Raw genomic sequence first — 16,381 nt, forward strand, 5'->3', positions numbered from 1 at the left:
ACAACACCAACTGGCATCTTTAATTTTGGAGAACAGAATGGCTAGAAGATGAGCCTTCCCCCATCCCAGCTCCTTGATTGGGTCATGGTCTATCCAGGCCCTTTGGGACTCCTTTCACAGACTTGAAAAAATGCCTTCAAAAGTCATCACAAGCTGGGCACTGGGGGCTCATACCTGTCATCCTAGATACTCAGGAAGCTGCGATCTGGAGGATCATGGTGCCAAGCCAGCTTGGGCAGGTAAGTGTGTGAGACTCTTATCTTCGATGAACTATCAGAAAACACTCAACTGGTAGACTGCCAGCTTTAACCAAAAAGAGCTCAGGGACAGTGGCCAGGCCCTGAGTTCAAGCCAGAGGAATGGAAAAACAAATCTTTGTTGGAGGCTTTTCTTTCCTTTGAAAACAATTTATTGTTTGAGATAAGCACAATATGGGTCTCTTCCCTGGCCACCAATGGGCTATTAGATGTTCCTTGAATTTGGGCCACTTCCCGGCAGCCTCTGCCCTACCTGACCTTCAGTTTACCCTTCCCATCACACGGCAGATGGAGGCCTGAGCAAAGGCTGCCTGGCCACTTATTTCTGGTGGCTGACGTGGCTTTTGAGAATCAGTATGTCACATAGAGTCATCATCCACATCAGTCTACAGAAGAAAGAAAGGGAACGCTCCTTGACCAAGCCTGCCAGCTGTAGGTGGCTCCGGATGTGGGGCATCTGCTGCAGGATGTGATCCATAGGGGAGTCATCTACAGGGTCGGGAACCCAGACCTTGCCTATGGCAGTTTCCAAGCTGTCTTGAAGTTGCAATTCTTCAAAACCTTTCTGCTCCTCCCTCATTTTGCCCACCCCAGAGCCTGAGGCATCTGAAGCAGCTGCAGTGGTGGGGGCTCATCCTGTGCCAGCATCTGGAGCCTTTTATCCACTCCTTCCCCTGCAAGAAGGGACAGCAGCTCCCCCAGCTCTCTTTTCTCCATCTTCTCCTGGGAGAGCCAGCACACACGCTTGGCTTTCTCCAGACACAGTTCATCCAGGATGAACATCTGCTCTTTACAAGCCATGAGGGACTCCAAGACAGTGCAGATGTGTGCCAACAGCTGGCTGCATCAATGGCGGTGTTCATCAGCGGGACTATGGAAGTCCACGTCATCATGCAGGTCATGGATGAAGCAGATTTTGTTCTCAGATGCCCTCTGTCCCACTTCCCATCCCCACGCCTGCTCTGGTGGCAGCTAATGGGGCAGGAGGCCTGTGGTTCCAGCTCTGTCTGCCACTGAGCTGCTGTGTGGTGATCCCTGCAAAGGGGTCATGCCTCCTTCCTCTGAGATGCTCAATTTGTGGAGGTGTCACCTCCTCAACTTTTGCTTCTCCAGGCCTCACAACCTATGTTGTCAGGCAGGACAATCGCTTCCACAATAACCCGCCATTAAAAAAAATTAGCCCCCTGGTTTGTAATTCGTGCCATTTTTTCTGCCAGGCCTGGTATTTGAACTCAAGTCCTGGGTAAATATGCAGCACTGTGAGAGAAAGGAATCTGACCATGCTTGAAGACAAGCAATTCAGGCCTGTTCCCTATGTCTGAATTCAAGCTTCAGGCTGGGAAAACATACTCTTTATATCCATTTTAAAAACAGGAATTATACTTCCATACAGATATTCAGTACATATTGTGTTTGGTGTAGTTATTCATTTTATTTCTGGTTTTATTCATTTATTTAACAATTATTTTATTGACTCTGATGACACCACTACCATTATTACATTGTTTACATCTTATCACAGCATCCAGATTTGTAGATATGATATCCATCATGCCTGACACTCAGGACTCTCCCAGAAAAGGAAAACATGTGTCATACTCGGCTTCTTACTCCAAGATTATATTTTTGGCAGTGCTTGGATCTCAAGTCAGGGCCTAGCAGGCCCAATTCATGAATGGATGAGTGTGAGCACAGCAGCCTCTAGCCAGTGAAGGTGTCAGGGGTTCCCAAGTGCTGAGATCCAGCCCCAGTTTTGGCCAAAACAGTGATACATGGATAGGCAGATGGTGGTATACAAATAAATACATATTGGAAAGGAGCACCAGATCTGTTTGTCTATGATTGAATCAAACCTACTATGTTCCTACCAACTCTTAGGCATTTATTATACTGCCACTGATGGAATATTATTCTTTTCATGTTCAATAAATTATTAATTAAGATCAATCCATATGATAGGATTATTGCATCCATTTTTAGACTACACTGAAGCATGAAGTACTCTTTCAATAGGTATTCCTATGCACAGGAATTACTCTCTTGTGATCTCCTGCCATTGGTAGGTGTCAGGACCGGGATTTGAACCCAGGGCCTATGTTGACAGGTAGGCCTATGGTTTCCCTGATAGCTCACCAGCCTTCAGCAATGGCTGGTCAGGTCCAATTGCAGCTGTGTCATTCAGAACCAGGATGGTCATCATGTAAAGATAAAAAATGTAAACCCCCAGCCCTATGCAGCTCGCCACTTTTTGTGGTATCCTACTTTTTTTTTTCTTCATGCAAGCCCTCTGGGCCTAGGATCCCAAGATCGGCTATGGGTCCAGAGGTTGTACTCCAGCCTAGGGCGATCGAAGCTGAGGCAGAGTTGCACGACCTGAGTTCAACCCCTGTGTTGGCAAAATAAAGATTAAATTAAATAATTAATTAATCATTTAACTAAATAAAAAATAAAGCTCCCTGGTTTGGAATTTCTGCGAGTTTTCTTTCCTAGCCTGGAATTTGAACTCAGGGTCTTGGTAAACGTGTCGCAATGTGAGGGAAAGATCAGAGTTGCCACTACTTGAGATCAAACCCTGTGCAAAGCCAAAAATAAAAAAATAAGTCAATGAGATCGGCAGGGGGAGTAGATGTGGAGATGGGAGGGAAGGGATGGTATGGGGAAAACAAAGGAGGAGGCAACAATGTTCAATAGGAAATGTGCCTTGCTCATTTAATGGAACCCATCTGTATAATATTTTTACAATAAAAAAATGAAAAAAATCATGCTGAGAGAAGCCTTTTGGGGGTAAGGGAAAAATATCTGAATAGTTGTACAAAATTCTACACTGCTTTTTCTTAATGCTCAGTATGGAACTGAATAAGCATAACTGCTTGATTTTAAAAAATTTAGTCACTGTCTTAGAACTGGAGGCAGTATTTACATCATTGCTGGAATTTGATCTCACATTCCAGGTAACTCTTTTGCACCATGGGTGAACGAAAAGCTCAGTGTCCTGGAGGAAAAGAAATTCAGGCTAGAGTTCTGAATGAAGGACCTGCAATGGAAAAAATATTTCTATATATGTGTAATATATTATATATTTACATGTGTATGTTTATTACATATTATTATTTTAATTGATTTTGTATTTATTTTATTTTATACATTTTATAGTTTATTGTATTTAGTATTATTATACACATAATATTTATTATGTTTTGTAAACTTATTAGAAAATTATACAAAATAAATTAGGTCATTGACTCGTTTTTCATTAATACTTTCTTAAGTGTTGAAACATGATACATGATTAAATGGAGGCATTAGTCACAGTCATCACGTTTAGAGTCTCTCCCAAGTGTGAGCTTTTTCTTATTTATCTTTTGACAACTTCCTAAGGGATTTCTTTAGATGATTTACACTCAGAAGCCTTTTCTTGAGGATAGGCAAGTTGCGGGATAAAATTTTAAGGGTGGGGCTGGGAATGTTGCTTAGTGGTATAGAGCTTGCTCAGCATGCATGAATGACAGGGTTTGAATCCTCAGTGCCACATACTCAGAAAAACCTAGAAGCTGTGGAGTGGTTCAAGTGGTAGAGCGCTAGCCTTGAGAAAAAGAAGCTCAGAGACAGTACCCATACCCTAAGTTCAAGCCCCAGGACTGTGAGAAACAATAGGCCAGATGGTGGTGGCTCACAACTGGATACCTAGCTTCTCAGGAGGCTGAGATCTGAAGACCACAGTTCATATACAGCCTAGGCAAGGAAAGCCTATTAGAATCTTATCTCCAATGAACCACAAAAAGACCACATGTGGCACTATGACTCAAGTGGTAGAGTGTTCACCTTGAACTGAAGGGCTCAGGGACAGTGCCCAGGTTTGAGTTCGAGACACACAACTGGAAAAAAGTGAGGGTCAATCAACTTACTTTTCCTATTTGCTGATTAGGAGAACATTCTCTGGAAATGAATGCTGATGTACACCAGAATTGGAGTCAGAGCTCCAGGTTCAAGTGTAGCAAATCCATATGCCCAGACTTTCAGACTCTAGCATTACAACATTGTGTCCTACAGGGTTCTGAAAGGTCCATTGTTGAAAGGCTTAATATGCTCCCCAAACCCTTTGTGATAATCCCTGATTTGTATTGTCAATGTCATTACAGTTATGAACCTAGCAGAGCACCAGTACTTCACACATGTCATCCTAGCAGAGGTCTCAGTATCACAGGGTGAAGCCAGCCAGGGCAGGAAAGTCTATGACACTCGGACTTCCACTGCTGAAATATCAGAAGTTCAAGAATTTCCTGTGTTTTGTTGGTGATAAGTACTTGCACTCTAAATGTTCTTAGAGTTCTCCAGCTATAGAAGCAGGAAAGAAACATTATTGACCCATCCTGGGTTCAAATGAAGTTCTCAGGATCTGAGCCCTAGCCTTGTTAGCAGGAAGAACTCCAGGGTAACACTGTATTTGAAGGTAGAAAACAGTTACGAAAGCCCTTCTTTCCTCCTGACATCCAAAACCAGATTCATCTATCATCTTTCTATGTATCTATCTATGTATCTATGTATTTGTATCTATGTATCTATGTTTCTATGTGTCTATGTATCTACCTACCTACCTACGTACTTATCTACCTAGCTATCTCTTTGCCAGTTCTTGGGTTGAACACAAGGCCTTGGCACTCTCTGTAGCTCTATACTACTTGAGCCACAGAAGCAATTCTGGCTTTTTCTGTGTATGTGCTACTGAGGAATCGAACCCAGGACTTCTTGCATGGTAGGCAATAACTCTCAGGAATCCACATTCCCATCCCCTTCATCATTTTTTGTAATGGTAGTTTTTACATAAGTATGCTACCATTTTATGTTCCCAAGTTTAATTTTCTGAATATTGATTACTTCCAAGAAACCTCATCTTCTCTTTCCCTGCCTGGTTTGTGCTCGTTCCTGCATTGGCCTCAATATAAAATGTAAATAAAGGCTGCTGAGGGTGACCTGCTTTAGCTGGATGGCTGCACAGATTGTTCTGTATGTCTATTTGTTGCCAGTCCCAGATCTTGAACTAAGGATCTGGGCACAGTCGATGAGCTGCTTTTGCTTAAGGCTAGCCCTCTACAACTGGAGCCATACGGCCCGAATTCTGGTTTGTTGGCATTGAAGTAGGAAAGGGGGCTCAATGACTTTTCTGCCTAGGGTGACTTTGACCATGATCCTCCTATCACAGCCTTATAAGTTTCAAGGAGGAATGCTGAGAGACACTTGTGTCTGCCTTATCACTGGTCTTGCTGATGTTCTTGGACAGACAAGTGAGTTCCCTATCCTCAGGTTTAAGTGGTGGGAGCTGGAGCCCACAGTTCGAATCCTGATCCTGCCACCTTCAAATGGCAGGAGAGCCTAAGAAACTCATTCCTATCCATATGAATACCAATGGAATGTGATGTTTGTCCTGATTGAATGGGCACTCCTTGAATCATTCTAGTATAAAATCATACACAATTATATTATAGGACACTGATCGATTTTAATTAATAAATTACGAAGGATTTAAACAATCACATTCATTAAATGGAGGCAGGATGAAATACCTAAGAATTGGGCATCACATATTATAGAGATGCCACTTTTTTTCTGAATGTAGTTTAGTATATGAAACTAGGATATATTATATCTGACCAGAAAATCAATTATTTAAACATTTTTTATCAGAAATGCTTAAAGCGAATTGAAGCGGTACATCCAAATTATGTATATTTGAAGGCAATGCTTGGTTAGTTCTCTTCTCACATTCCCCATTCCTTTCAAGAGAATAATACACATTTCAAGGAAATACTTAGAATGTTTTGGAGAAATAGGTTGACTTTAAACCAGTGAGTTACTCTATGATGCATAATGTTATTTTATATCAAGAAAAGCTAAATTCTTACTTTATCATTTTCCTTAGGCTTTATATTCAGACTTAATTTCTGATAGGTGACAAAGATATAAACATTTTTAAACAGTGGCTAAATTTAGGCTGAGGAATCTAGGTACAATGATACTCATGCAGATAGGCCTCATCAGTCATGAGACCCTGATATCCAAATGTTAACCAATGCTTATGGTGTCATGCTTATGAGATTTTGTGTATTATAAACAGTAGCTATTAGAATTTTTTTGTAATCAACATCATTTCACGGGTTAGGAACTGGAGTGAGACATTACACTCAGAACAAAAGCATCCAAAATTAGTTACCAATTTATACATCATTTAACACAATGTCTTAAAAATAGCAAACTAAAGGTAAGAATTAATTAAAAAATCAACATTTACAATAAATACAGAATCAGTATGACTGATTTATCTTTTTTATTGTGAAAATACTATACAGAGGGGTTACAATTACATGGGCAAATAATGAATGCATTTCTTATCAAACATTGTAGCCTCCTCCTTTGTTTCACCTTCCCATCCCTTCCCATCCTCCTCCCACATCCCATTCATCCTCCCCCCACCAAATTTGTAAAGTTCATTTTCGACATAACGACTTTTACATCTCATTGTTGAAATGGGTCCACCTGTATCCCTATTTAAACGATTTATTTTTTCCCTTCCCCTCCACAAATTATACCGACATCAAATACTGTGAAAGCAGGGGTTATACAGTGGCGAGGGACATACAAAGCAACAGAGAAATCATCTTATAAATGTGTTAAAAAAACAATCGCATGAAAGAAAAAAAAACATTTGAATATATATCTTAAGGTTCATTTCCCTAACATCAACTAATCTGACCTTTTCTGCTTGACTCAGACATATACTAGTTATCGCAAATAAGGGAAACTATAGGACATATGTTTCTTTGGGCCTGACTTACTTCACTTGCTATCATTTTTTCCAAGTTTTTCCATTTCCTAACAAATGTGCAATGCCATTCTTTCTGATGGAGGCATAAAATTCCATTGTGTATATATACCACATTTTCTTGATCCATTCATCTACTGAGGGACATCTGGGTTGGTTCCATATCCTAGCTATGGTAAATAAGGCTGCAATGAACATAGTCGTGCCGGCCGGTAGCTTTAGTGTGGTCTTGTTTGTGATCATTTGGGTAAATGCCCAAAAGTGGAATTGCTGGGTTATAGGGGAGCTCTTTGTGGAGTCTTTTGAGGACCCTCCATACTGCTTTCCAAAGTGGTTGACAAGTTTACACTACCACCAACAATGTAGTAAGTTTCCCTTGTGTCCACATCCCGTCCAGCATCTGTTGTTACTAGAGTTCTTGATTATAGCCATTCTAATTGGGGTGAAGTGGTATCTCAATTTTACCCCAGTTGCAATAGGGCTTACATGATGCCTTTTCTTGTTATATGTTTAGTTAGGTCTTGACATTTAGTTGTAGAAGTTATGTTCTTTCATATATTTATTTGTCAGATCAAAAAGGAAATGAATTCCTTGCCAGAGTCAGCATCCATAGAAATGTTACAGATGTATCCTGCTACTTTGCCAAAGTTTCAAATCAGCTCAAGTAACTTGGGTCTTTTTCTGGATCTAACTAAATATGTGTGCAATTTTTTCAGTACTAGAAAATTTTGACCACCTTTTATTAAACTAGTATTTTCCAGTAACTACTTCTCTCTTTTCATGAGATTTTTAATTCATTTATATCATGTGTTGAAGTTTTCCTTTAGATAACCCACATTCAGTCTTCTACAAAGTGTAATTTGGAGTCGTTTAAAATTATGTAGACTCATGTACACTGCTCAGATTGTATAGTTGCATATTTTTTTCTTGTTAAATCAGTAGGAATCAGTTTTCAATATGGATATTATTGGACTTATTCATTGCATTTCTGAATTTTTAAAATATGTCATGATTTTGTTATTTTATTCTTTTCATTTTGTGCAGATCTCAATTCTCATACAGTCACATTTGTTTTAAACAATTTTATCCATTCAAGAGATTTGCTATATTAGGTTCATCTAGATGAATTTAATTACAAATAACACAACCGTATTTTTGAGACACAGTTATCTTTTTGGCTCTACTCCAAGTTAACATGTATTTGAGTTATTTGTGCTTTCAAAAAAACTGGACACAACATGTTTTTGTTCCTGGGGGAGTTCGTTGTTTTTTCAGTTGTGGTGACTTCAACATATGTGTGCATTGTATATAAATTGTTTTAGTGTCTATATTTTTTTTCATATAACAGAAAGTACAAAAAGAATCAGTGATTGAGAACTTATCCAAATAGAATTCTAAGAGAGACACTTGAAGCTTTGTGACAACTGGGAATTGGCAGGTCATCAAAGAGGAGGGGTTAGCAGAATAACGGAGACATTGTTTGACATGATTTTAATTCTTCCTCCTCTTGCCTCACTATTTCTAATAGAGTTACTTCAAAGTCTTTAGTGGAAAGAAAATAATTTTGTCTGTATGAACTCAGAATTTTAGGTTCAGTTGGGACACACTACACATTCATATTTCATTTTAACATGAACAATTTTCATTCCTTCGTTTAAAATCACAGATGTGAATTTATAATGCTAAAATAACATCTACTAATTTATATGAAATGGTTCACTTTCCACTATATGTAATATACACTCTAACAATAATAGTGAGTAATATAGTATGTAATAATTGAGTGGATTTTTGTGAGATACTTAGTAATAATAAAACTTATATTTGATTCTATTGAAAAACTCACAGTTACATCTAAAAGTAACTCATAGTTATGAACTAATGCTGATAAAGTAAGATTGTTTCTTGGAAAAAGCCAGAAGTTTCAATAAGCTTGTTTTTTTAAAAATTGTCTTGGATCTGCACTTTGTTGACTCATGCCTGTAATCCTAGCTACACAAAAGTCTGAGATCTGAGGATAGTGGTTCAAAGCCAGCCTGGGCAGAAAAGTCTGTGAGACTCTTATCTCCAATATAACTCTTGAAAACTAGAAATGGTACTGTGGCTCAAGTCGTATAGTGGTATCCTTGAACTGAAAAGCTGTGGGACAGTGCCAAGGCTCAGAGTTCAAGCCCCATGACCGACAAAAAAAAGTGACATGGATTTTTACTTTATAATTTCATGATTTTTATTGTAAAAATACACACAGAGGATTTACAATTACATGAATAAGGTAATGATTACATTTCTTATCAATCATTGTTGCCTCCTCCTTTGTTTCCCCTTCCTATCACTTCCCATTTCCCACTTTGCACCTCCCCCCCCCACGCCAAAGTTATAAAGTTTGGTTTTCGACATAATGTCTTGTACATATCATTGTTGCAATGGGTCACCCTGTATCCCTATTTGTTTTTCCCTTCCCCTCCCAAAATTATACCAACATCAAATATACTGAAAACAGGGGTTAAACCGTGGAGTAGGAACATAAAAAACAACAGAGAAATCATCTTATAAATACACTAGAAAAAAGAAAAGAAAAACAATTTGAGTCCTTACCAAGGGGTTCATTTCGCCTAACATCAACATATGTGACCGTTTCTGCTTGTCTCAGACATAAATTAGTTATTGCAAATAAGGGAAAACATGGGACCTATATTTCTTTGGGTCTGGCTTACTTCACTTAATTTTTTCCAAGTCTTTCCATTTCCTAAAAAATGGGGAAATGCCATTATTTCTGATGGAGGCATAGAATTTCATTGTGTATATATACCAGATTTTCTTGATCCATTCATCTACTGAGGGGCATCTGGGTTGGTTCCATATCTTAGCTATGGTAAATAATGCTGCAATGAACATAGTTTTGCTGGTAGTTTTAGTATATTCTTGTTGTGATCACTTGGATAAATGTCAAAAGTGGGATTGCTGGGTCATCAAGAAGCTCTATGTAGAGTCTTTTGAGGAACCTCCATACTACTTTCCAAAGTGGTGGAACAAGTTTACAATCTCACCAACATCCCGTCCAGGATCTGTTATTATTAGAGTTCTTGATTATAGTCATTCTAACTAGAGTGATGTTGTATTTCAGTGTTGTTTGGGTTTGCATTTCTTTTATGTCTAGGGAGGCTGAGCATTTCTTCGTGTGTCTATTGGCGATCCTACTTTCCTCTTGAGAAGATTCTCTGTAAGTCTTTAGCCCACTTATTTATTGGCCAGTGGTTTCTTTGAGGATTTGTTGTTGGGAGATTTAATTTTTTGAGTTCCAGGTATATTTTAGATATGAGACCCTTGTCCCTTTTATGGCTAGTGAAGATCTTCTCCTAATCCAATGGCTTTCTATTGATTTTGCGAGCTTTGTCCCTTGACATGCAGAAGCTCTGCAATTTCATGCAATCCCATTTGTCCAACCTTTCTTTGATTTGTTGTGTTTATGGGTCTCTATTAAGAAAATTTAGTCCTGTTCCAAGGATATCTAGAGTATCTCCTATTGTGTCCTGTAATGTTTTTAGGGTGTCTGATTTGACTCCGAGGTCTTTGATCCATTTGGAATTGATTCTGGTGCAGGGTGTTATATAAGGATGTAACTTTAGTTTTCTACAAGTGATTAACCAAATTTGCCAACACAATCTACTAAAGAAGCTGTCTTTCTTCCATTCTATTTTTTAGCTCCTTTCTCCAAGATTAAGTGGCTATAGGTCTGTGTGTTCATTTTCTGGGTGTTCAATTCTATTCCATTGCTCCTGAGGTCTGTTTTTGTGCAAGTACCAAGCTATTTTGATTACTATGGTTTTCTAGTACAGTTTGAAATTTGGTATTGATATTCCTTCAGCACTGTTGTTTCTGTTGAGGATTGTTTTTGCTATTCGGGGTCTTCTATTGTTCCATATGAATTTTTGGATTGCTTCTTCTATTTCCTTGAAGAATGAGTTTGGAATATTGATAGGTATCACATTGAATTTGTAGATAGCCTTGGGAAGTATTACCATTTTCATGATGTTGATCTTTCTAATCCAGGAGCATGGGAGTTTTTTTTTTTTTTTACCACTTTCTAAGTTCTGATTTGATTTCCTTTTAAAGTTTTCGTCATAAAGATCCCTCACTTCTTTGATTAAGTTAAATCCTAGGTAATTTATTTTTTGTGGGGTATTATGAATGGAGTTGCTTTTCTAATTTCAGCCACGCTTTTCTCATTGTTGGCATACAAAAAAGTCATTGATTTCTGAGAGTTAATTTTGTACCCTGCTACTTTGCCAAAGTTTTGAATCATCATGAGTAATTTCTGAGTGGGTCCATGGGATTCTTTAAATACAAGATCATGTCATCTCAAAGAGGGAGAATTTTACTTCATCTTTCCCTATTTGGATCCCTTTTTTATTTGCATCTTTTCTTATTGCTGTAGATAGTCATTCTAATACTAGATTGAAGAGAAGTGGACAGAGTGGACATCCTTGTCTCCTTCCTAAGTTAAGAGAAAATGGCTTCAGTTTTTCACCATTAAGTATAATGCTGGCGGTAGGTTTGTCATATACAGCCTTTATTGTATTGAGGAATGTTCCCTGGATTCATAGTTTTCCCAGAGCCTTCATTATAAAGGGGTGTTGGATCCTTTCAAATGCTTTTCCTGCATCTATTGAGATAACAATGTGGTTCTTATTCTTGCTCCTATTGATGTGATGAGTTACATTAATTGATTTGCATATATTGAACCAGCTTTTCATCACTGAAATAAATACTGATTGATTGTTGTGTGTGAGTTTTTGGATGAAATGTTGATGTCGATTGGCCAAAATTTTGTTGAGGTGTGTTACATCAATGTTCATCAAAGAAATGGGTTTATAGTTCTCTTTCTTTGATGAGTCCCTGCCTCGCTTTGGGATGAGGAATATGATGGCTTAATAGAAAGATTTCTGTAGTGAACTTTCTCTGTCAATTTCATTGAAGATTTTTTGGAGTATTCGTGTGAGCTCTGCTTTGAAGGCCTTGTATTATTCCTTTTTAAATCCATCTGATCCTGGGCTTTTCTTAGATGGGAGGTTTCTTATTGCTCTTTCTATTTCTATGCTTTGTATGGTCATGTTACTTGATTTATCTCATCTTGTTTGAGTTTCTGCAAGTAGATATTAGCTAGGAAAATGTCCATTTCTGCCAGGTTCTCAAACTTATTAGCATAATGGTTTGAGAAGTATTCCTTTATAATGTTCTGAATGTTGGTTGTTTCTGTGTGATGTTTCCATTCTCATCTTTGAGCTTATTTGGTTGTCTTGTCTTCTTTGTCTGGTAAGAATTGCTAAGGGTCTATCAATTTTGTTAAATTTTTTGAAGAACCAATTCTTTGTTTTGTTGATTCTTTATATGGTGTTTTTGGATTCTAATTCATTTAATTCTGATTTAACTTTCATTATTTCTTTCCATTTCTTGGATTGGGGTTTATCTTTGCTGCTTTTTTTAAGGAGGTTCAGATGTCTTATTAAATTGTTGGTTTCAGATCTCTCTAATTTATTGTTATAGGAAATCACAGCTATAAACTTGCCTGTCTGTACTGCCTTTGCTGTGTCCCAGAGGAGCTGGTAATTTGTGTGTTTATTTTTGTTGAATATCACGAACATTTGTATTTCCTTTCTAATTTCTTCCATGACCCATTTGTGATTCAACAGTGTGTTGTTCAACCTCCATGTGTTACAGGAATTCATTTGTGGCTTTTGGTGTTGAGTTCTAATTTTATTCCCTTGAATGCAGTTTCTCACCCTTTACTGTGGTCTTGTTCATTTTCTATGCGTAGAACATCTTTAAATATCTTTTGTACAGCTGGTTTGGAGGAGATTTATTGTTGCAAGTTTTCTTTGCAATGGACTCTTTTTATTTGACCTTTGGTTATGAAGGAGGGTTTAGCTGGGAACAGTATTCTTGGCTGATACTTACTTATCTTTAGGGCATGGCATACATCATGCCAGGCTCTTGCTTTATTCATCTCTCCTGAGAAATCTGAGGTTATTCTAATTCTTTTCCTTTTAGAGGAGACTGATCTGTTCTCCTTGACAGATTTAAGGATCCTTTCCTTGGTCTGAATTGATCCTGTGCAGATTACAATGTGACGGTGGGATGTTCTGTTTTGGTCTGGTCTATATGGGGTTCTAATAGCTTCTTGTATCTGAATAGGCCTATATTTTTGCATGTTTGGGAAGTTCTCTGCTAGGATTCTGTTAAATAAATTTCCTAGACCATTAACTTCTGTCTCCAGGTGCTCCTCTACTCCCAGTAGCCTCACATTCGCTTTCTGATGGTGTCTTCCAAGTGTTGAATAGATCATATTTCTAGGATTTGTCTTGGATAATTGTATGTTCTTTCTCTAAAATATTCAGGCTGTCTTCAATCCCCGAGATTCGATATTCTGCATGGTGTAACTTACTGTCAAGTCTTTCTACTTTGTTTTTTATTTCTTTTCCTTCTAATTGGTCAGCTTTGATGGCTTCAAATTCTTTGTTGGAGATTTTTTTTAGATATTGTTTCAAGTTACTTCCTTAATTTGGTGTTTAGTGTTTATTTTCAAATCACTTAGTTGATTGGTTATGGTTTCCTTGGACTCCCATTCCTTCTGTTGGGCTCCATTCATCACTCCTTTTGTGGTCTCTCTGAATTGTTTCAGCTGTCTGTTTACTAATTCCATGAATGCTTGTATTGATCTTCGTCTATTCTCATCCCACTCTCTCAATTCCTGTATTACACTTTGATAAGTTTCCTCACATTCACACAATTCCTCTAACTCTCTATGACTGTTTTCAGCATTCTCATGTTATCCCTGTATTTCTCTTTAACTGATCTCAACCGGCTTATGCAATTCCTGTTTTAATCTTTAAGTAGCTCCCTAATGCTCACAAGAATCCTGTATTAATTTTTGTTTGCCTCCTCTTGCTCTCTATCATACTCACACTGATTCCTTTGCAAGTTTTCAATTATTTCATTCACCATGTTTACCAGCAGTGTTTGTAGAACTTTTGATAACTCTCCTCTGAATTATTCATTAACTGTTCTGTCACCTGATTATCATGAGTGGGAGTTCAGACACCTGGACTTGCCATTTTTGTTGTGTTCTTCCAGCTTATTCTGCCAATTTGGTATGAAAGTAACACCAATTTTGTGCCAGAATACTATTTTAAGGTAAGCATCAACCAGAGCCCTGTAGTCGCACAATCAAAATGGCTTCAAATACAATACAGTTCAACAAATACAAGCTATTCAACATCAAACAACCATGGATTAATGGGTTACAAACAGCAAAGAAGGATTTGCAAACCAGAAATTATTAGCTTTAGGGAGAAATGTGGGGGAAAATAGGACTAGAGGGATGTGGATAGATTAAAGGAGAGTAAATTTAACCAAGTCCTAATCTCTGAGAGGGAAATGGATTGGGCAGAATGATAGGAGAGATATTTTAAAGAAAAAATGGAAAAACAAAAATTCAAATTTAAGAAGTGAAACACAATTTATGTAAGTTTAAAGAAATGATATAGAGAAGAAAAGAATAGGACGAGAAGAGGGGAGGAGAGAAAGGAGACATGAAAAATTAAAAAATATTTTTTATATTGGTTACTAGAAAATTATGTAGGTATAAAGAAATAAAACTCCTCGTAAAGAATTTAAGCCTAAGAGGTTGTGAATTGAGTAATAAATTTCTGTATTAATTATGTACAAAATGGGGGATAAGGTGTAATAATTGACAACAGGTATATATCTTGGGATGAGCAGAATAGCAATTAAGTCATGCAAAAAAGAAAGAGAAAATATGAAAACAATAAAAAGGACCTCTTGGTCCTTTTTATTAAACACACATACACACATACACCAAAAAAAATATGAGGAAAATATTTACAGAAAACCCTTTAAAAATTAAAATTAAAAAAAAATCATAAAAGAGTTCTTTGGTTTTTTGAGTTTTTTTAGGGGGGCAGGGAATGGGAAGAACCTGTATCTCCCCTGTGTCCATAACCAGTCTATTGGTCGAGTCTCTGGTCTGTTTGTGGTGTTTGGTTTTCCTATGGCTTGATTGGTTTCTTAAGTAAGTTTGTTTGGACAGAAAATGCTCTGTGTTAGGCAGGATTTTGTGATCCTCTTCCCAGGCTAGTTCAATGGGAGGGAGATCTGTTTTGAGTATCCCAAAAGAGGGAAATGGCAATTTCCTCTAGTTTGGAGAAGCTGTGATTAGGCTAGGTTCTGGATAGATTTGAGGCCTTTCAGCAAACAGTAGCTTTCCCCTGAGGGGCTAGCTCCTGAGACATAGAGTCCAGCTTTGAGCCATTCTCAGGATTTATGTTTACTGAATTTCAATTGTTTGTCTAGGCTTCTGTACGGAGGGACAGACTCTGGCTCTGTTTACATGGTGAAGAAAGTCACTTCTCTGGGGACAGAGCTCTCTCTGCCTGGGCGGGGTGACTTTCCTGGGTGGAACTGAGCCTGGCAGGTCCCTTCTAGTTCCTGTGACTTGCAAAATGACTCTTGTTTTCTTCCAAGGCCTGAGTTGGAGCTACCTGCTCAGCCGGACCTTTGTCAGTATCAAAGATGGAGATCTCCAGTGGTGGTAGGGGAGAGGGCTGGCATTCCCACCTCTGCTCCCTGAGAGAGGATTTCAGGGTTCTACTCATGTCAGAATCTTAATACCTGGGCACTCTCTGGTCTGCAATCTGAAGGATGAAGGTATCTGCTCCTTCTCAGTTCTTGCTGGTGTTGAGTTGAATCCCCTGTCTGCTGTGTCTGGCACCTTTGTCCTGGGATCTCTCTGTTGTAGGGATGATGGCTATGGCCGCCGCTGCTGCTGCTGCAGCCACAGCAGCCATGGCTACTAGCAAGTGCTCAGATCTGTCTCCTTGACTGGATTTTCCCTTTCTGGACACACTCTCTGTACTGTGATGGCACATTTGGTGTGATTCTCTACCCTAGGACTGTTCACTGGAACACTAAAACTGCTATCTATGAGAAAGCTTGTTTAGCTTCCAGCTTCTCCTCCACCATCTTCCTCAGAAGTCCCTTAACACTTTATTATGACATGATATTGTGACATCATATTGACATTGTGATATTACTCTACCATTCTGTTTTCACACACCTATTATGACATCACATGCTAGAAACCTCGTGGGTTTTAGGACTTCTATCTCCTTCCTTGAATTCTTTCCCTCTTTGTAAACTAGTAGCAATTGAAATCAGACATGTGATTGTAATATTATAAACTCATAATGACAGCACTATTCCATGGGTGACCTCATGACCACAGTGATAT

Source organism: Dipodomys merriami, unplaced genomic scaffold (assembly GCF_024711535.1).
Source record: "Dipodomys merriami isolate MVZ:Mamm:240054 unplaced genomic scaffold, mDipMer1.0.p SCAF_23, whole genome shotgun sequence".
Taxonomy (NCBI): Eukaryota; Metazoa; Chordata; class Mammalia; order Rodentia; family Heteromyidae; genus Dipodomys; species Dipodomys merriami.